Here is a 22,220-nt window from a genome sequence, read left to right as displayed (position 1 = left end):
GGAGATAGAGTGAATTTTCCAGGCAGTATCTTGCAGAATTCACGAGACTCTATGAAGCCTGGCCATGGGTCTGTGGCAGGCTGGCATGGTGATAGTGGGAATTAAACACATCGGGGAGCAGTTGGGCATGTCCCGTGTAACAGCAGGAACACGGAGCATCAGGGACCCACCAATCCATCCACTGAGGAGCTGGAAATCCGGACAGCTCAAAATAGTTGCCTGTGTTTCTCCCAGCATGGGTCAACCCCTCCCCCCCCCCGTGTGAGGGCGCCATGACAGGATCAAGCTTCCTCTTCATCGGTGATTTGAAAATAGCCAGTTGGAATGCTCAGAGCACGTGGGGTAAAGGTGTGTATGATGTGTGGTTATCAGCATCATCAAGTTGACAGGGTGTAGCGTCACGAGGAGACAAAACTCTGTGCGTGGCTGTGAAGGAGCGTCTGCCTGGGGCGGACTGAGGTGGGAGGAAACACTCTAAGTGCCTGAGGTGCCATTCAGACATCCCTGCCTCCAGACGGCAGGTGTAACGTGTCTGACCAAGACGGACAGTAGTTCAATTGTAAACCAAAGTAAACTCGCCTTGTTTACATTGTCCTTACCAATACCTTTGTCGTGGCAACAAGAAAGGCAACTAACACGCAGCACATGCATGAAATAATAGTGATCTGTGTGACTCCGTGCTAGGAACTCCCTGCTCCCCTCCATCCGGGTTTCTGCTGCACCACTCACAACAGCCACGACATGGAACCGGCCTAGATGTCCCTCGATACATGGTTGGGAAAGGAAACTGTCACACGCAGACACCACGGAACTTTATTCAACATAAAGAAAATGAAATTAAGAGGTGTGTAAGAAAATGGAAGGAAAGAAGGAACACTGCATCCAGCAAAACATGCCAGGTTCAGAAAGACAAATACTGCATGCTTTCTCTTATAAGTACAATCTGAATTTGAATGTCTATGTTCATATGAGAATATATATATGTGTGTGTGTGTATGTATGTGTGTGTGTATGTGTGTGTGAAAATAGAAAGGGGTCAATGGGGGGAAGAGGTTTAGAAGGAGAGGAGAACAAGAGGAAGGATGATGATATATTATATATGTATATATATTATATATATCATAAAAGCAGAAATGGGATCATTGGAGGGTAAGATTTGGGTCAGCAAATAGTGGGAGAGGAAAGAGCTGTGGCCAAGATATAAATATGAAAAATATAATGACGTACAGGTAGGAAAGTTTCACAATGAAATCCATTTCTTTGTATGCTGCAAACAGAGCATGGCGGAGGACACTCCTGTGCTGGGCGGCAGCTCTGTCCTCTACACCTTCATCCCGCTCTCTAGTCGCGTGGCCTGAGTGTCTATGGAGCCGCCTCACCCTCTCACCCTCTCGGTTCTCACTGCTCTACAAGACTGCAGGTCAACAGAATGGAAGCGGAGCTCACCCACTCGGCACCCAGCATCCCCCACCAAGGAGCACGGCTGGCGAGTTAGAGTCAAGGCTGGAAGGCCGAGTCTGTTTGAGCCTCTTAGTTGGAACCTGTGAGCCCCAGTCTCCTCAGCCACCAATGTCGTAAGGACAAGGTGTACAGACATGAAGAATCCAGACTCGTAGCTTTACCTGAGCCCACATCCGGACGTTCAGGTTTCCTGATTCCTGAGTTCGCTTCCCAGAAGAGGAAGCAGGCATGAAACACCAAGAACAGTCACTGGGCTTCAGAGCTCTCAGAGAGGAAGACAATTTGGAATGTCAAAAGAAACAGTACGGCCAGGCAGTGGTGGCGCACGCCTTTAATCCCAGCACTCGGGAGGCAGAGGCAGGCGGATCTCTGTGAGTTCGAGGCTGGGCTGGTCTGACAGCCTCCAAAACAATACAGAGAAACCCTGTCTCGTAAAACCAAAAAAAAAAAAAAAAAATAGAAACAGTACATACTGGATTGAAGTAAAGGAGCTGGCTCGAAAAAGCTAAGGACCTCTCTCATTGCTACCCCATGTGACTTCTCTGAATCCCAGGACTATTACAATGGAGGAAACCCCAAAACTCTACTGGAATTTCTGTACAAATGGTGGCACAGGTTTGTCAAAAACAGGTCTCGTAGTTCTTGAATATGATTCCACCTAAGTCATCAAGCAGTGGTTTCTGTTGCTCATTTTCAGGAATGGTAGGTTGATTTAGCCCTAACTTCCTCTTAGTAATCCACTGTGAACACAAAATATCACTGACAATTCACTGTCCCCTGCTGGTTTATTTCAGGACAGTAACGGTCACAGGCTCGGTCACAGGGTCTACGGTATAAAAACCTATTTGCCTGTGTTTGGCTCTGGAGTCATGCTGTGCCCAGGTACAGTCACTCCTCAAGAAGACAGGACTGAGAGTCAGGGCGCAGCAGGCACGCAGAGCCCAAAACTCTCAGCAATGACTACCAGAGCTCACAGAGGCATAGAGAGGCAAAGGATAGCTAAATGCAATGTTTTTTATTTTTTATAATTAACTCACCCTCGACACATCGGATGGACAAAGGTATGCAGACATAAAACCTTAAGATCCCACAGTGGCCCTCCAAGGGAGGGGCTATCGGTGAGCACAGGGGGGCTCAGCATCGAGTATCAGTCTCGGTGTGAGGTCACTTAAGAGAGCTGATGGGCCAGCGGCCCCGAGTGTCTGGAACAGACAGTATCTCAACATCAGGCAGTCATTATGGCTGAAACGTTGAAGGGAGGTTGAAGCTCCCCACCTCACCAACTGCCTGAGCATTTAATGCTCAAGGCTATAAACCAACGATCGCGTTCATCAGGAAGAAGACATAAGTGCCAAACAGGACTTCTTACAATAAACTTGATTTGTTTCTGTCAGACACTGTGTCCTTGTACTTGCTTTCTATTTTTACAACGTATTTTGGGAAAACAGCTAAGAAAATGCCAAATGTCTCTTCGTTCTAGCTGGCTAATAGTTGTAATCAGTGCTCTCAGAACTGCAGTGTTATCATCAGAGCTGCTTCCCCGTTGAAAACTGCAGAGTCATGATGCCGTGGTGGCTCCTAATAGTGCCCATTCTTCCTTCTGTCTGACCTTCCTCTCGGTACCCTGGGCCCCTCCTGACACAGAAGCAGAGGCCCAAGGAGGCACCCAAACTTGCTACACCATAGCTATCCATCCAAATGGGATCAAAGACCAAAACAGGATCAAATCCCTGGGGGAAAAACAACTTTAAAATTCAAAACAATGAATCCCAGCACTCGGGAGGTAGAGGCAGGTGGATCTCTGTGAGTTCAAGGCCAGCCAGGTCTACAAAGTGAGTTCCAGGACAGCCTCCAAAGCTACAGAGAAACTCGGAAACTTTGGAAAAAAACCAAAAATTAAAAAAAAAATTCAAAACAATGAAGCACATGCTAGCACACTTGGCATGGCGTTCTCTCGAGGCCTTTTGCCTTCGGATGTCTAGATGACACTTTCCTGATAATAACGGTTTTGTTAACGGCTTCCTGCTTTGGCTTCTTACAACACATTAGCAACATCACCTTTCTGGGACAGACGCAGCAGAATGCCTGACTGTGTCCCGTGCGGCCCCTGGTATGTGGGTGGAGGGAGCTGCTGACACGTCCCTCAGGGAGCCAGTAAGCTTGTGGGCTTCTTTGCTGACACCGTTTCTTGTAATGTCCTTGGCAACTGTAGTGACACAGTGATATCTTATTTCCTAACTGATTGAGAACCCATCCTTTTGCAAGCAAAGGCTGTAGACAAGAAATGTTTTTTGTGTGACTCCATCAAGTCTGTGTGTCCGTGAAAAGTAATAAACAATATAGAAATAGTTCAACATGAAGAATGCATTCCACTATAATAACGCAGTATAAGAGTAAAATGCAATGTCCTGCTAATTAATATATGAAAATTAGAGATGTGAATCAGAGAAACATAGGATTCCCTGTGATCCAGTTCTAGCCATGATGCTAACTGTGACACAACTGGAAAAATTATATTTTCTGACATTCAGTTTTTACACAAACATGTTGGCTTCTTTTCTGCACTTTCCTCCTCTTTCTAACCCCTAAGATGTCTAAATGTTCTATTGCAAACGCACGGTCTACAGGCTCATACCCAGAAACACCATCGCCAACCCTGCCTCACACTCTGCTGGCTCCACAGTTCTTTCTCACCTCTTTTTAGGATTGGGCTAAGCATCAACACCTTAATGGATGTGAGGCAAAGTGTCAGCTTCCACGACCTGGTGAATGGCAATATGACATATTTGATAATGCTAAGAAATTATATTGAATTTCGTAGTAATAATGACAGTGTTTGTGTCATTTCAAAAAGGGTTTTTTTTTTACAGCAGCAGAATATAATAGAAATACGAGCTCTGAAATACAAGGTTTGCATCACTAGGCGAGTGGTGGTCTTGTGGCACTGGGCCGGGAGGGTCAGAGGGAAGCAAAGCTGTAAGAAGGACAGTGAGCGAGCTGAGAAACACGGCCACTGGCTGATGGATGACTGTGGGTTCCCACACTCCCCCTTTTCTAATTCTCATTCAGGAAGCTTCCTAAGGAAGCCTTCCACTTCCCACCTGGGAACAGGCCACGCCCTGCTGCTGCTGCTGCTGCTGCACATCTCGGCATCATCTGTCAGTGGGGCCGCTGGCTGAGGTGAGGCAGGCATGTCTGGTTGTCAGTGCCATGACTGGGGTGCTGGGCCTTGGGGAGATGCCAGGAGCAGGATTGGGAAAGTGACCCAGAGGCTTGGACAGGCCCATAGAGGGCAACTGTCGTTGGTTGTTTTCACTCTTTGGGCTCTTTATTCTTTGGGGGGCCTGCCACTCAGCTCCCAAAGAAATCCACACAGAGTCTTATTATTACTTATAAATGCCTGGCCTTAGCTTGGCTTGTTTCTAGCTGGCTTTCCTTAACGTAAATTATCCCGTCTACCCTTTGTCTCTGAGCTTTTTCCTTTCTTTTTCTGTATCTCTTACTTTCCCTTTTCCTCCACGGCTGTCAGTATGGCCGGGTGGCCGGGTGGCCGGGTGGCCGGGTGGCTGGGTGGCTGGGTGGCTGGGTGGCTGGGTGGCTGGGTGGCCGGGTGGCTAGGTGGCTGGCCCCCTCTTTTCTAGCTCCTTGATTTCACTTGCTTCTTCCTCTCCTTATTCCCTGTCTTCTAGTCCCGCCTATCCTTTCTCCTGCCTTGCTATTGCCTGTTCAGCCCCTTATTAGACGAATAAAGTGTTTTAGACAGGGAAAGTAACACGGCTTCTCAGAGTTAAACAAATGCAATGTAAAAGAATGTAACACATCTTTGCATCATGATACAAATGCTCCACAGCATAAAAGCACGTAACCCATCTTAAAATAGTATTCTACAACAGCCAATAGGCATTTGCCTTTTGTTTTCCATCTTGCTCTGTATCTGAGGTGAGCGTTTGTACACGGTTTTGATTGGAATTGGAAACCGATCAGATTTGCATTTCGCAAAGAAGAAAAAATCAACGCAGTGTGTGAGCAATACTCAGGGGCTATAAGGGTGAGACAGGGCTGTCAGTGAGAGAGCGGCTCTGTAGCTCAGTGCCCTTACTGTCCTGCCCCCCACTACCTCAGCCGTCAGGTACGCAGACCCAGCTCCCTTCCTACACAGAGAGGACAGCAGCTCAGTGGACATGGTGGTAGTGGTGACACAGTTTTCTGTGGATGAACAGAAGATGGTGCTCTTAAACCAACAGCATTTAATCAGCACACATTCTCCTGAAGACGCCGTCATGGTGACAGACCTCTAAAACGCGGGTGGGTGGGTGGGACACGCACCCGGCTACCGGGTCGTCTGGGATGCCACCATCTCAGCATACAGCCACGTGTCAGAGAGCTTGATGTCATCGCCAGTAGACGGTCGTCTCCCTTGCAGTGACCTGAGAATTACAGTCTCATGTGCATATGACTGGATAGACTGGTGGGGACCCACAGAAAGGCTGCCTTCTCCAAAATAACCCGGACTTCCGGAAGGCGCTGTCTCCTCCGCCATTGTCCTGCCACAGGAACCCGCTGTCCTTGTGCCCATTTGTACACTAAACTGTGTCTAGGAAGGCTGGGGAGCCAAATGAGAGTCCTGAGGGGGAAAAGTTGGAGATCCTAGGGCTCTCTATGGTCTGAGCCACCCCACCTAGACCAGGGTTGCTCACTGCTGTCAGCCTTGTCTGGACTCTGGATTTTATTGAGACCCCAGGTAATGACAGTCAGCCTGGCTGTTCCAGCACACAGGAAGGAGCAGGGTGGCACCTGCTCAGGAGAGCAGCCCCTGTTTCTCTTTGATTGCAAAATAATAGCTTCTGGGTACCGTGTGTTGGGAAGTGAGCAAAGAGGTTACCTGTTGTGGTTCCCTACTCTCTACAAAGAGAAATGAGGAGAACTGTGCTAGCAAAAGTCCCACCCATACATCTGGTTCTCATTTCTTCATAGCACATCTTTAAGGTAAACCCAGGATGGACAAGAGGCCAAGAACATGCTGTCCATTCTGTCTCTTGCACTGACTTTACACTCCCAGCAACCCCTCCCATGCCGCTGCTCTCTCCATGCCCTAGTTGGCCTAGTGAGACCATGGACTACAGAGTTGGGGCTATCTGTGTGTGCATCTCGGCATCCCCAAGTTTTTCCAGACTCAGCCTTTCCCAGGTCGCAGATTCCCTCTCTGAGACACAGTGGTGTCCTCTGCTTCAGAGCACTGTTGGTAACGTCAAGGGACAGCTTGGTGTGGCCACATGCTCAGTGGTGCTCAGCAGATGTCAGATGTGGGTGTCTCCACTGAAGACTAGATTCACCTGTGAACAAGGCTGTGAGGAAGTGTGATGCCCACTGGTTAAAAGGCAGGGTAGGTGGCATGCCTGGGCTTCAATCACTTGAGGCGCCACTATCAAAATCCCCAAGATGAATGAATCATGGGAAAGGAGCAAACTTGGTGTGCAGAGTCTGGAGGTAGCAGGGAGAGCGCTGTTCTCATAAGTGGGGGAGGGGAGGGTTGTCCCCCAAAGGAGTTCCTGTATGTCATTGGTGTTGCCGGAGACGTCTGCACTATTCTCCACGCAGCCTCTTCTCACGGTGAGTGGTTTGATGCTGGGTCACTTCTCATAGCTTTGGCAGAGGCCTGCCTGCCCACAGTAAACTGCCTCACCAGAGACTTGGGTACAGGAGACTTGGGTCTGCTGCATCTCCATCGCTGAATTATTGAAAGACAATATAAAAGAGAAATGAACCCAGCATAGACACAAGGAGACTGTTAATCCTTCACCACAAGGGAGAAGCAGTGGTGACATGTGGGAAGGCTGCCTCTGGAGGCCGGGTGCTCTGGGGAAGCAGCTCACTGGCTTGCCTGAGGACTGCTCAGTGTTGATAAATTCCATTTCACTTGTCTTGATGTCATTATTCAGCACCAAAACAAAACCAGCTTAACTGTGCCATGAGCAATGTTTACCCTGAATCTGTATTCTGTTTATCCCAATTATAAAAGGTATGTTTCCAAAGAACTAGTAGAAATGATTTATAGATTGTTGTTTGTCTAATTAGCCTGTGATTTCAGTCCATGCATGACACATGTCCAAGCTTGAAAGCAATGCTGTCCTCTTGTGGCATGTTTGTGGTTCAGAACAGTCTGTCTACGGCCACAACTAAAGTTATTCCAATGCCTTTTATTAACCCTGAACAAGGAAGAGAGGGCTGATGTACACATCGATTTACAGCTGACAGTGGGGCTGGGGAGGTGGTTCAGTGGTTAACAGAGCTTGCTGCACAGCCATAAGGGCCTGAGTTCTGATCCCAGCACTCATTGGGCAAGCATGGTGTGGTTTCAGTGTACCCCCAGGACTATTGAGACAGGATGATAAAGGGAGATTGCTAGATGCATTCCTAGCTGAAGCAAACAAAGAAACAAACAAAAACAAACAGAAAGCAAGCTGTGGGTTCAGGGAGAGACTCTGCCTCAAAGGAATAAGACTGAGAGGGATAGGCCATGCCCTCCTGTGGGCCCCGTTCATATGCACACATTGCTGCGCATATACAATAAATCAATCAATCAGTAAATAAATAGCGGCCATGTTTTACCTCTCGCATCCACTTGGCTATCATACTCATACTCACAGGGGACAAATATAGGTTTTCCAATATGTGTCCATTCTTGCTGTTGCAAAATATGTACAGTGTTAGTAACTGTCAACTTTGGTTCAAAATCACTTAACCTACTCTGCTGTTCCTGTGCAAAATATTTACAGTTTTTTTTTCAGTCTTCAGTATGTTTAATGTTTCAAAAGCAAAGCCCATTACACAAAAGGGCATACACGCGTGTCTGTGCATGTACACACAGACATGGCATTTGCATGTGCACCCATGCATGAGTAGACACACATGACACTATTTACATGCTTTCACTCTTCCTTGGCTCTCTTACTGCGTTTTCAGAAGATCTTCGTAATTTATCTACTATTTATTTAGAGACTGAGCACTTTAATTAGAGATATCCCCCTCTGTAAATCTTTCCGATGTTTAGAGAAATGTTAGAGCCTACTCAGTGTCACGTATTTAACTATACAACATGTTTGTATAGACTCCCAGTTTGAACATTTCCAATTTTGAAGTGCTATTTCCTGTTTAATTTCTGACCTTTTATAGTTATTTTATATATTAATATTTTTCTCAAATATTAGCTAGAATTTTAAAGTATTACAGCACCAACAAATGACACCTCTGCTATCTCTGGTCTACCCCAGAATCAGGTGATGATAAATCTGGATTGGTCCCAAGACCAAGGATCAAGAGAGACATAGAAAGTTTACACTATCATCAAGAACTCATCAAGGGCTGGAGAGATGGCTCACTGGTTAAGAGCACTGACTGTTCTTCCAGAGGTCCTGAGTTCAATTCCTGGCAACCACACGGTGGCTCACAACCAACTTGAATGAGTGCTGGCATGCAGAAGATTTTATACATAATAAATAAATAAATAAATAAAATATTAAAAAAAAGAACTCATCAAGCCGGGTGGTGGTGGTGCACACCTTTAATCCCAGAACTTGGGAGGTAGAGGCAGGTGGTCTTTTTGAGTTCAAGGTCAGACTGGTCTACAGAGTTAGTTGCAGGATAGCCAGGACTGTTTCACAGAGAAACCCTGTCTGAAAAAAAGAAGAAGAAGGAGGAGGAGAAGGAGAAGGAGGGGGAGGAGGAGGAGGAGGAGGAGGAGAAGAAGAAGAAGAAGAAGAAGAAGAAGAAGAAGAAGAAGAAGAAGAAGAAGAGGAGGAGGAGGAAGAGGAACTCATCAACAGGGAACATGTATGTTACAAATGAAGCTCAAACAAGCTGAGGGACAAGGGCAGAAAGAATGCCAGTGTGTAGAAGCAAACGGGGTAGCCTCTGAGGCATGAAGCTGGGAGTCACCAATGGGAACGGTGCCAACACCTTGGAAGACATGCAAAGGCCAGGGAGGCCCACAGCGGCACGCATGAGACCTGCAGCCCTGCTGGGTCTCCACAGAGTGAAGCCACCATCCATGCTTTGTGAAATGTACAGCTAACTCACAACTAAGATGGGTCTTAAATGAATGGGGTTTCCTGCAGTTTGCCCAATGCCTGCATTAATGTCTTTTCTAAGTACTGAAACAAAATACCTGCCAGGAGTCACTTAATGACAGGCCTGTCTGGCTCAGGTTTCAGAGGAGGGAGTCCATTCTGGGGAGGAGGCATGGCAGCAGGAATGACTCTACCGTGGTCGCAGAGTCTGAGGCCACAGCTCCTTCTGTCTTGGGTGATGGGGAAGCCATGTCCAGAGTGCCTTTGACTCTCCTTTGCCTGTGAGTGTCCGTCTCTGGTTTCATGTACTCGCAACACAGAGTACATGCCGTCTTCATGTCCTGCCTGTTATTGCCAGCTAGGACCACCCATTCCGAAGTTTCTAACAACCTCCCCCAAACAGCAGCAGCAACTGAGGCCAGGTATTCAGATACTCAAGATGTGGGTGTGTTTCTCATTTAAAACATCACAGCACCGGTTGCGGATTGAACTATACTTCCCTAAGATGCACCTGCAGCCCCAGCCCCTCAGCGCTAGGTGATGGTGTGTGAAAGAGAGGCTTAGGTCATTAGGGAAGATGCTAATGAAACATGATACCCGTTACAAGAAGAAACTGAGACAGGGGAAGCCATGCCACTGAGGTATACACAGAGAAAAGACCACATGAGATCACAGTGGGCTAGTGACGTCTGCGAGGCGCCGAGTCTTCAGATGAGACCAAGCCTGCTACTGCCCATATCTTGGATCTCTTCCCCCCCTTAATGGTGAGAAAATAAGTTCTGCTGTTCAGTCTGCTCACTTATGGCATTTTGCTGACATAATCCCAGACTCCAGGGTGCTGGAGTCTCTATTGCACTGCACACCAGCTAGGCTTGTTGAGGCAGACTTTGGAAAGAAACTCTTTACAACCTTTATAATTGTTTTAGATTTAGGGGAAACAGGCAGTTTTTCTTGACAGTTTTCATCAATGACAGCTAGTATCCCATAGTGTTAGTATCTTACAGTCACGTGGTGGCTGTCTTAGTCACTTTTCTATTGCTGTCACTAAACACCATGACCAAGGCCACTTATAAAAGGAGTTTAATCAGGCTTGCATATCCAGAATGTCAGAATCCTTGAGGGTGGAGTGAAGACACGGGGAAGCCATGGCGGCAAGAACAGCAGAGAGAGCTCACATGTTGAACCACTGAGAATGTTTATTCAAAACAGGGCAACAGTAAGTATCAAATCATGTGATTCAGGCCCCAGACACAGGAAGAGCTCAGAGAAGGGAATGACGAGGGGGGGGGTATGTGGAGCAAGGAGAACCAGGAATGGACACTCCCTGGTGGAGGCACTCCCGTTTCCATCTCCGTCCACACAGGCAGGGGATAAAATAATCAAAGCAGGCGTTGTCTGCTTTCTTCCTTCCTTGTATAAATGAGAGCACTAGGCAAGAGGGAAGCCTTGTGAATGGAGATGAGATCTCACACTGAGAGCCTGGAGCACACCCTGAGCCTTGAGGAGTAGGTGGTGGTTCAGAAGGAATGGGGTTAGCTACTTTGGATCATCCTGCATCTACAGTCTCCTCATGGGTCTCAGGGTGGATATCCACCCGGAGCATAGAGCATCGTAAGATGCGCTCTGTTTCATGATGCTGGGAAGCTTCCTGGTTTCCCCCCCTTTCAGAGATCACTGTGGTAAACATCATAGCATATGCTTCTTTCCATTTATAGAGGCTTTCCTTTCAAGAGTGGTGCTAACTCGGGAGATCATGAGCACTGGGACTTCCCATTCTCACGGCATTCAGGGAGGTGAATTTGATTACAATCTACACGTCATCTCTGCCTCTCCCGCCAGGCATTTGATGGTAACTGACACTAGCAATTGCCCATGCTGTGACCTCATTTATACTAATCAACCAAGTCAGGTAAGGCTGAAACGTATTGTCCTGTTCAGGGAGTCATGAGTCTGTCAGGACCAAGGCGAGCATTTGTGCTTGGTTCTGACCACATCGTCTAGAAAGGTGTTTTGCTGGTTCCTTCTGAAGAACAATACAATAAAGACCGTGCCACTAAATTTCTCTGCTGAAAAGAATGTAAACTGATGTCACATCAGGGCTTCCCACACTGAAGAGATCCCTTTGAATAAATTCATGTAAGGGGAGACAAGGACTTCGTGGGCATCATCTGTCTTGGGGTGCCCTGCAGACACTGGCCAGAGAGAGAGAGAGAGAGAGAGAGAGAGAGAGAGAGAGAGAGAGAGAGAGAGAGAGAGAGAGAGAGAGAGAGAGAGAGAGAGAGAACACTGAGGCAGAACAGTGCTCTGTACTGCCCTGTCTCACTGTCTGTGCAGACCAGCACTTGTGTCTGATACAGCAGAACTTACTTTTATATTTATATTTATACAGGAGGTGGATAGTGAGACGTCCAGTTGTGTTTGGTGTCCCTAAAACAATACACAGGTGGGGAAGCAGTGGCTCTGTGGCTATACGTCACTGAGGAGATTATTTATAACGTGATCTTAAAAACAAAGCCGTGCCAAAATAAATGTCTGGCATTGCGAGCCACTGGAAATATAAATGCCAAGCCAGATGAGGCACTGGAGACAGAAATGCCAGGCTGCACAGGTCACTGGAGATGTGATTGCCAAGCCACGCGAGTCTTTATAAACATGTACCTAGAGTATAGTTGGGGACATCCCATTCTAGGCTGTTTCAGCGTGATGACATCCTTCGGTTCCAATGGAATTTCACTATGAATAAATTAACTTTTTGTGTTATCTTCATCTAGTTAGCTGGTTTTACAACACTGAATAGTCAAATTTGATATAGTTCCTCGATAACAAAATCATTGTAAATGTAAGATTTTTATACCAGGCAGTTAGTCACTATAGTTGCCTATCCAGAAGCCACAGCATTTTTTTTTTGTGACTACATTAGGTCACATGACACGTCGGATAGCTCCAAGGACCCTGGGGAAATGTACCGAGTGAGGTTTTCAGGCCCAGAAAATCAGATGCTTCATTTTACCCCTTGTTTGTGGGTCCCAGCTCCAAGGCTTCTGACATGAGTCCACATCCTGAAGTCACCACAGAGGCAAGGAAAATAGAAAGAGGTTGTAGGGGAGAGAAGGACCTCCAGAGAGAGGAGCGGAAGTGCACTGCAGTAAGGAAAGGGATGTAGGGAAATGGAGGGAGGGAAGTCCAGAGTCCACCACATGACTGACAATGCCTCCTCCGAGAGCCATAGACTGTCCAATGAAAATGTATTTTGCTTTGTGCTATAAAACAGTGTTTCAGATAGATTACTTTCCAGATGAGTGTGTCATTGTCCCGAAGTCTGTATAAATGACCCATCTCTCCCACAGCAATTCAGTGGAAGACCTTGACCTTTCAGTCTGGGTGTGTGAACCATTCCTCTTTGGTGACTAATTTCCCTGCTACTTTTTAACTGCTCTATAATGTTTTCACATCTGGTACGCAATTTTTATAATCTGCATATGATTGTCTTCCTAGTTTCTCTATAATAGGTATTTATACTCCTTCATACAATGTTTCCAAGAAATGATTGATGCCTATTTACTGTATTTTTTTTAAAAAAGAAAAATATGACTGCATTTAGGCTTCTCAGTCTTGTTTGACATCAAACTGATTTGTTGTGGTTGGAGAAATATAAAGATCCATGCAGGACTTCAGTCCAGTGTAGCAAACTTAGATCGATGTAAACGTATTCAGGAGACATGATAATAAGTTTTACAATCAATATGTTGTATCTTTAGCAAGACCTTGACCAAAGAGCCTGCATCTCTCCACTAAAGAGAGAGAACGCTTCTTCTCCAAGGAGTTCTTCAGGATTTGAAAACTCTGCTGGTCAGACCCTGGTGTCCCTGGTCTCTCCCCCATAACTATTCTGTTTCTGAATTTCACACTCAAAATAAGGCACCAAGAAATGCATGTCATCAGTGTGGATGTTGGACTGATTCATCTCAGAGGGTCGTACATCACAGTCTCATAAACCGATCCATAGAACCCTGGTTGTGTCTCAACAGGGATCCCCAGCCCACATTAACCAACAAACTCTCTATCCAGACTGACACTGAGCCAGAGAGCATGAGCAGAGAACTTTGGGCATTTCAGAACACCAAGTAGCTGACATGTGTGTCTAGACAGCATGGCTATGCCCTAACAGGAAAAATGACATGGTAGGATCAAGGAAAATGCTCTCTTGAAGCTTGAGAGATACAGTCTTGTACAAACACAGCTCTTTCACACAGAAAAGGAAGTTAGTTCGTTGTAGAACCTAATACAAGTGGCCATGAGTTACTCTAACTTCGTGCTCCATTGTGCATCAAGACATGTTTTAAACACACTGGTGGAAACAGCGGTGTAAAGGTTACAGCAAAGTGGACATATGTATGTCCCATGACTCAATTGTCATGTTTTTACTCTTAGCCTTTGGCTAGGTGGCAGTTAGGGGTTTGTGCATTCCAAAAGGATTTACCCGGCAGTCCAAGGGTGGGCAGAGCCGAGACTCAGAAATGGGCAATGGATGGGTATCAAGGAGATAAACATATCCCCAGATGATTTGGATCTCTCTCGGCGACATTCCAACCTCTCCATGATCACGTGTTTCTATGCAGCCAACAAACCTTGTGGAAGATTTAAAAATCGGTGTGGCTTGTCTCATTTATATATGTTTATCTGAGAACTTCAGTTCATAGCATCAGAATAGAAGATTAAATCTATAGTAGATGGTCCTCATACGATATCAAGGAAAAAAACCAGCCCATTGCTCCCAGAATCTTGGAGCTTGCTTTTGAGCTTTTACAAATCACTTTGTTGTGTTCTTATCAAAACACACCGGTGACCCATGAGGACGGTTGTGCTTCGAGGTGCTTCGCATCTCATCCCTGGGCAACTGGATTTGTATCAGATACTGGTATAGCTTCCGGTACACCCAGTATTGCATCCTCACAACACAGCAGGAAGTCTGCTCCAGTGCAGGCACACCATGAGCAAACCTGTGGTTTCCTTGGCCTCAATGAGCCGACTTACATACACATCCATGCCCTGGGGCCTGACATTATCTTAGATCCTAAGGTTTGCTTCCCTCCATGTAAGTGTCCCAGCTTAGAAGAAATAAGCCAGTGTGGCCTAGGTCTCTAAGGCTACAATGGGAGAGAGAACACCGGAACCTTTGCACTGGGACACAGCTAAGTTTTTTTCAAAGAGTGTCATTTGCACGATACTTTAGAACTTCAAATAGCATTGCACGCAGTAATTAACACACAGTCTAAGCCTTCTAAATGGAGTAAGCAAGAGTTGGCATTTGCTTTATGAATGGAAGTTGGGCTAGAAATGCCACTGAGGTTATGTATGGTCAAGGGTTAGTCACAGTAATAGAAGGTCTTTCTCATTAAATTATAGAAGGTTTTAGAACAGGTTTTTAAACGTCCGGGCCACTAACATCCGAGTCTGGACCGTTACTCTGTGCTTGGCTGCCCTGCTCCTCGTGAGACACTTAGCAGAACTCCTGTCTCCACTCATCACATGTCAACAGCGTTGCTGTCTGGAGGGGGGCGGGCGGAACCTTCCCCAGGTGTGGAGAGTTCTAGAAGGATGAAAGGATGCCTGGCATCATGTGAGGTACACGTGTGCTTTCCTCCCTTGAACCAACTTAATAAAATAAATGCTCACATTAGACGATAGACCTGAGGCGTGAAATGGGTATGCAGCCAGCCTACACAGAGACATCAGAGTTCAAGGCTGGGCTTTTCCCTCTTAAGGTCCGTGCTCTTAAGATGCTGAGTGGCAATACACTCTTACAAAAAGGTAAGCTGATCCTTTTTTTTTTTTTTTGACAATGGACATAACTAATTTTACAGGTGCTAATAAAAAGACTTCAAAGCACAACAGTGTAATTGTAATCGGAAGATGCTTATGAAGGTTGAGTAAACCCAAGTCACGGTGAGCCATAAAAACCTCATGGGCTATCTCTGTACTCAAACAGCTGAGCAGAAAGGTAATGTTAGACAGACCTTGAGGCAGACAATTGTTACGATAACTCTTCCCGCCAGCCTGGTCCCAGTGTCTCATCAACCCCAAATAACATACAGAGACTCTATTAATTACAGTGCTGTTGGCTAATATCTAGAACTTCTTATTGGCTAGCTCTGTCTTAAGTATTAACCCATAACTACTAATATATGTATTTCTACAAGGTCTTATCTTACCGAGAATACCAGACTCATGCGTCCTCTCCTTCAGGGATCACGTGACAACCTCTCTTTACTACACTTCCCAGAATCCTTCTTGTCTCCTAGTCCTGACTATTTTGTTTCCCTATTGGCCAATAGTGTTTTATTCATCAACCAATAAGAAAGACATACTTACAGAATGACATCTCCCATCAGAAAACGACAGGGAACACAAGCATGAGTGGGCTTGCTTCACCATGCATTCCTGCCATGATTTGCTGATGCCCAAAGGTATGACTACAATCTCTCAGTCACAAGGCAGACAAGTCTTTCCATTCTGCAAGTTAATTGCCTTTGGTGTTTGATACAGTGGTGGAAAGCTGACAATCGCACCGACTTTTGTAGAACTCCTACAGGCCTCATAGTTGATGGGGACAGGAAGTCACCAACAACCACAACAGCAAAAAAGCAGATTCTGTCCTATCTCAGTTCCCGATGAGGACACAGAGCAAGTGCCCGGCTCATGCTTTCAGTCCCTAAAGCCTTTTGATGACTACATTGTTGGGGAGCTTGGTAGTCTGTGGTCTGTAGAAGCACTCAAGAATGCATGGTGAAGCAAGCCCACTCATGCCCTGAGCCAAGGAGCCAATGAAATGAAGCGGGAGGAGGCGGCTCTTGGGCATCATAATTTCCTTCAACAGTATGCACCAATGACCTAAAAACCTCCTATTGGGCCCTATTTCTTCTACCACCTCCCACAGAGCCACTCTAGAGATAAAGCCCTTACATGTACCTTTGAAAGACAATCAAGATCCAAACTACAGCAGCCAACAAGGTGAAAGAGAAATAAGGAAGAGGTTTGGATTGTTAGCCTGCTAGCAATAATGAGACATATAATAAAACAGGAGGAGTGACATTACAGTGTCTCCATCATATTCTACTAATTAGAAGAAAATCATAGGTCTGTTCACAACCAGATGGAGGGAATGCCACAAGACTGGGCACCATAGAGTAAGGCAGAAGGATCATGAGTTCAAGACCAGCCCAGGTTAGACACAGTAAGTTTCTCCAAAGTGTGCGTGTGTGTATGTGTGTGTCTTATTTTCATGTCTGCAAATTGTGAAAGTCACTACAAAAGGCAGGTTCAACTGCAGATGAGGTTTTGACATTGTGTGTTAAGCGAATCCTCTACTGTGGGTCTGTGAAGCTGAGGAGACTTTGTCTTACTCTGTAAATAGTAACATGCAATGCCAGAGAGACAAACACAAAGATCTTCTCCAGCAAAGGGATAGGGGATAGGAGAGCACTGAGACTTTTGTCCACAGCACTTCTGACACCCACTCAACAAAAGCTCAGAACTTCTCACCCATACCCTGTAACACTGATAAAACCCACATGGGTCACCAAGTTGGCCTTGGCAGCAACTCATAGTTTGGTCTGTTGTTGGTTCGCAATCTCGGATGTTCATATCTTCCCTGGTACAGTGTCACACAGCAGGTCATCAGCGTAATTTTTGTTTTGTTCAGCATGCTCTGGGAGCTGCAGAAGCAGCTTTATATGAAACTTGGAAAGTGTTGGGGACAGGTCTCGATATGAAGGCAATACTAATGCGCTGTGTATGAGCTCTACATCGTGGATGATGTAGCTTCTTTTTTATCAAAATAGGTTGAGAAAAATTAATTTATATATGATGGACAGTAGCTTCTCAGTTGAGCCTGACCCTTACATCATCCCAGGCTGTTCAGCTGAGTGATTCTATGATTCAGCAGCTGAGTCGTGAGGCCGCGTGTCAGACCTGATGTTTGCAAGTATCTGCTCGGTTCAGCCCAGGGGCTTTCATGTTGCCCCACTTAAGGGAACATTAATTATCTGATTAATCATTGATATAAAAAGCCAAAGACATCAAAAACAATTACTAACATTAGATGGAAATGTCTTTATAAATCCTTGAGGTTCCCAAACTATAAGCTGGGGGAAAAATGATGCTCTTCCATAAAACCATTCAAACAATTGTCTGTTTTCACTTAAAACTCAACTATGTGGCTCAGTGGCACCCACTACAGCTGTTAGCAACAGTAGTTTTCCAGCAGAAAGGACAATGGTGACAGAAGTAAACAGAGATAGAATTAAACAGAGACCACGTTAGCAAAATGACCCTGCTTTCTACCAGGACTTTAGTTTCAGAATCACTAAGTACTGGATAAATTATTATAAATACCATAGTTACAGTCACATAGGAAAAATTTACCTTTTCTGGTCATACCAACTATAGATTTAGGTACTGCAGGCACCACATATTTTAGCTCTTGAATATTACGATACAGTGGGTAAAAAAAATTGAAGACCTGAATAATTCCCTCAATTAAGCTTTCTTGAAGGGTACACCCTAAATCCAAGGTGGCTGTTAGGTATGTATTCCTTCATCAGCAAGTAGAACAATCAAGAAGCAAGCCCCCAAATTAAAACATTCAAGATCTGTGGTGGTTCATCTTGACTGCCACCTGGCAGGATCTGGAAACATCTGTGCTACAAACCTCTGGGGCGTGTTTGTAAGGGTGTAGTAACTGGAGGGAGAGGCCCTTCTTTCCCTCAGAGCAGGAAGCACCCTCAAAAAACAGTGCTAGCTGCCTGTGCGCCCCTCTTGCCAACAGACCATGTCTATCTCCTGATGCCTCTGCTCTTGACATCAGACTCCAGTTTCTTCTGCTTCTCAACAGGGACTGAAGACCAGCAACTCTCCGGGAACCTCACATCTTCAGCTTCAGATGGCGACTGCTGAAGCATCAGCTGGTCCTGTGGATATGTGGGATGCCCACGCAAATGGGCACATGGGACTTCCCAGGCCTACAGTGTAAGCCAATCTAATACATCCACTTTTATGATAATGCATTCATCCCACGGATTTTGTTCTTCTAGAGAACCCTGTCTAACATAGCAGCCTTGGCTCTAGTACCACAATTAACTGCACGTAAGGTTTTTAAGAATCCGTTAATTCAGGCTCACTTCTCTTATCCCATAGCAAAGAGAAACAAGCTGTCACAGCTGTATAACAACTGTTGCCAGGTGGAATGCTCACACTGCAGTCTCAGCACTCAACACTCAGGATGCAGAGGCAGGCAGATCTCTGTGAGTTTAAGGCTCACCTAGTAGTTTAGGGCAGTCAGAGCCGCATAGTGAGAGCCTGCCTATAAATAAACAAACCAACCAACACTGAAGCCAGTAGTGATGACGCACGCCTGCAATACCAGCCCTTGGGAAGCACGGGCAAAAGGATCAGACATTTAAAGCCATCCTCTGATTAGTAGTGAGTTTGAGACCTGCCTAGGCTACATGAGACCTGTCTCAAAAAATAATCATGAAACCAAAACCCATTTGTATCGATTTAATATAAGCACAGTAGCAGATGGCCACCACAAAACAAACTCAAGGAAAGTTTTGGGGTGTTCTTTGTGTCATAATGCTTTGTCAGGGCTACCCCACGTTCCATGTCATCTGTGTATACATTACAGTATACAGTTTTGCATTTTTATGGAGTTTCTGTGTGTGCGAAAGTGTGTGACTCTGCATCTGCACATTTCTTGAGCTTTCTTTGACTCTTTTTCTTCTGCTTCTTTGTCCTGTTTTGGTTTGTTTTATTCTATCTATCTATCATCTGTCTGTCTATCTATCAATCTATCTATCTTCATCATCATTATTATTAATTAGGACTACTAATACTGTTTATTATTATTATTATATTTAGATGCTGCTTGTATCCTAATGAGAGATACAGAGGAAGAATGTGTCTTTGGGGAAACGGGGAAGTGAGGAGGACCACCAGGTCCTGGAGGAGGGGAAACCATACTCAGAATATATTGCTATCTATTTTCAATTAAAAAAATATTTAGCCAGGCGTTGGTGGCGCACGCCTTTAATTCCAGCACTTGGGAGGCAGAGACAGGAGAATCTCTGTGAGTTCGAGAACAGCCTGGTCTACAAGAGCAAGTTCCAGGACAGCCTCCAAACCACAGAGAAACCCTGTCTCGAAAAACCAAAAAAAAAAATTATGTTCAGGTTTACCTTTAAACAGCTATAATATGCTAACTTTGAAAATAGTTTACAGGATTATAATGGCTCTTTAGTACAAACTTCATTTAACAAAAAGGACTCAGAGAAATCAACTTAATTCCCTTCTCTCTGCAGCGCTGGCAGGCCTGAGACTCACTATGTAGACCAGGCTGGCCTCAAACTGCAGAGATCCTGTTTGCCCATACTTGCACTGATGATGTTAATGGTTAATGAAGCTGAGTCCGTGAAAGCACTGTCTACGGGTAACACAATGGCAAGGACAGAAAAACAATGACAGAAGAAAGCTGCCAGTCTCATGGTGACCAGGAAGGTGGGGGGAGGGGAGAGGGTAAACTATGGAAGGGGCAGCACAAGATACCAAGATGTACCCTCCCTTCATGAATGTACCCTCAGTGACTCACTTCCTCCATCCCACTTCCTGTTTCCCACCACCTCTCAATTCATAATGCCTTAATCCACTGATAAGGTCAGAGACCCCCCAATCCAGTCACTTCCGAAAGTCTGACTTTGAACCTGGTTACACTGGAAACCAAGCCTGTGTTCGCACAGGTGCCTCTAAGGCATGTTTTAGATCTGAGTCCTTAAAGCCAGATTGTGAAAAAAAATCCAACGTAATCTACAAACAAGGATCCTCTCTCCTGGCTCTGGATTTGTCCATACCAAACTGCTCATGTCGATTTCAAAACCCCATCATGGAAACGAGTCACACTAATCAATAACTCAAGGCTGGTAGGAAACGCCTTATATTCCTCAACGTGAAGACTGTGAAGAATCTCAGGTTTACCATTTATATCCTGCCGAGTGACCAAGGACCAAGAGTAGATAGATGGCCTTTTAAAGGTCCATTGTCAAGATGGTGGCATAAGAGGCTCCAGTCAGTGCCCTCCTCCAGTGAACACTAACACAGAGGTCGAGTTCTTTTCAAACTCTGCATGATTCACTGTGCCCTGCAGCTGAGCACAGGGAACTCCAAAGATTCACGTGTGAAAAGCTTTCCTCTGGGTTAGCAGTCGGGCGGCTGGAGTCGTGCACTCATCTCTTTTTAAACCTAATTCCTGAATTCTGATACATTGTTTATTAAATTTTGACGTGTTATTCCTTTGTTTCTACTTATCTTTCAAAGAATCTTTAAGTTTGTTTTGAAGTCACAGATTGCAATGGTATTTTTGTATTTGTGTAGAATACAAGATTGGGTGTGTGCTACTACTGTTCAAGTGTGCATTTATTCGTGAGCAGAGGCCAAAGCACACTGGATACCCTGCTTTATCATGCTGAATTTTTTAACTATATTATTAAAAAGTTGGTGTATTAGTCATTGTTCCCTAGAGTAACAGAACCTATAGAATGAATTTATGTTTATAGAAAGGGGGCTATTACAATGACTTACATGCTGTGAAAAGAAGGTCTGAGTATCCAGTAGCTGTTCAGTCCATGAGGCTGGATGTCTCAGCCGGTTTTTAGTATATGCTGGAATCCCGAAGACGTAGACTCCAATGCTAGTGAAGGAAACAGGCAAAGAGAGCTAGCTTCCTTCTGCCACGTCTTTTATTTTATTTTATTCTTTTCTTTTTTAATTTAAATTAGAAACAATCTTATTTTACATATCAATCCCAGTTCCCTCTCCCTCCCATCCTCCCATGCCCCCTACCAACCCCCATCCCATCCTTCTGCTCCCCAGGCAGGGTGAGGACTTCCATGGGGGATCATCCAAGTCTGTCACATCATTTGGGGTAGGGCCTAGTGCCCCCCCACCCCACCGTGTGTCTAGGCCAAGGGAATATCCCTCTATGGGGAACGGGCTCCCCTTCCATGTCTTTTATATAGTTTTCCAGCAAAAGGTGTGGTCCAGAATAAGGGTGGATCTTCCCACCTCGAAAAGTCTAGACTAAAGGTAGTTTTTCCACCTCCAAGGTTTAGATTACAGGTTTATCTTCCCACTTCACATGGCTTGATTAAGCAAAAAATCCCTGGCAGGTGTGCCTGACCACTTTTGGGTTTCAGTTATCTTCAGAAGTAGTCGAGTTGGCAACCAAAATAGCCATCACAGTTGTAAATAAATAAAAACATCCCTATGAATCACCTTGACTTGAGAGAGGGTCTGTCGTTCCTGGAGCTAGTTTTTGGGCCAGCACGATGTAGTGACACCCCCCCCCCCCATCGCACCTGCTGCGCAGCCTGCATCCGAGAATGTAGCGAGGTTGTCGGGATAGATGACACAGAGACCGGTTGGTTGCGTTAAGAAAACTTTATGCTCCCCAAGTCGGCTTAGGAGAACACCCAAGAAAAAATGCTTCCCTTTTTAAAGACTTCTGCCATCCACACACAATTCTCCAACTGAGCTCTCACACACCTCTCACAGCTCTCCCAGACTTCTCACCCTCCTGGCTGGTGGTTAAATCTCTGGCACCAGAATCGGGGAGAAACAGCAGTGAGCAGGAAGAAGCAGCTA

At 45.5% G+C, this 22,220-nt stretch overlaps 1 long non-coding RNA gene across 1 annotated transcript; it reads left to right on the top strand.

The window, feature by feature from the left end:
* The first annotated feature begins 626 nt into the window (after positions 1-626).
* Positions 627-2,854, top strand: LOC121135106. The gene is made up of 2 exons (XR_005872291.1): positions 627-844; positions 1,278-2,854. It is a non-coding gene; the product is annotated as an uncharacterized LOC121135106 (long non-coding RNA).
* The last annotated feature ends 19,366 nt before the right edge of the window (positions 2,855-22,220 follow it).

The sequence above is a fragment of the Mesocricetus auratus genome, unplaced genomic scaffold (assembly GCF_017639785.1).
Source record: "Mesocricetus auratus isolate SY011 unplaced genomic scaffold, BCM_Maur_2.0 Super-Scaffold_100031, whole genome shotgun sequence".
NCBI lineage: Eukaryota > Metazoa > Chordata > Mammalia > Rodentia > Cricetidae > Mesocricetus > Mesocricetus auratus.
The sequence above is the reverse complement of the archived record's forward strand: the minus strand, read 5'-3'. Positions and strand labels throughout refer to the sequence as shown.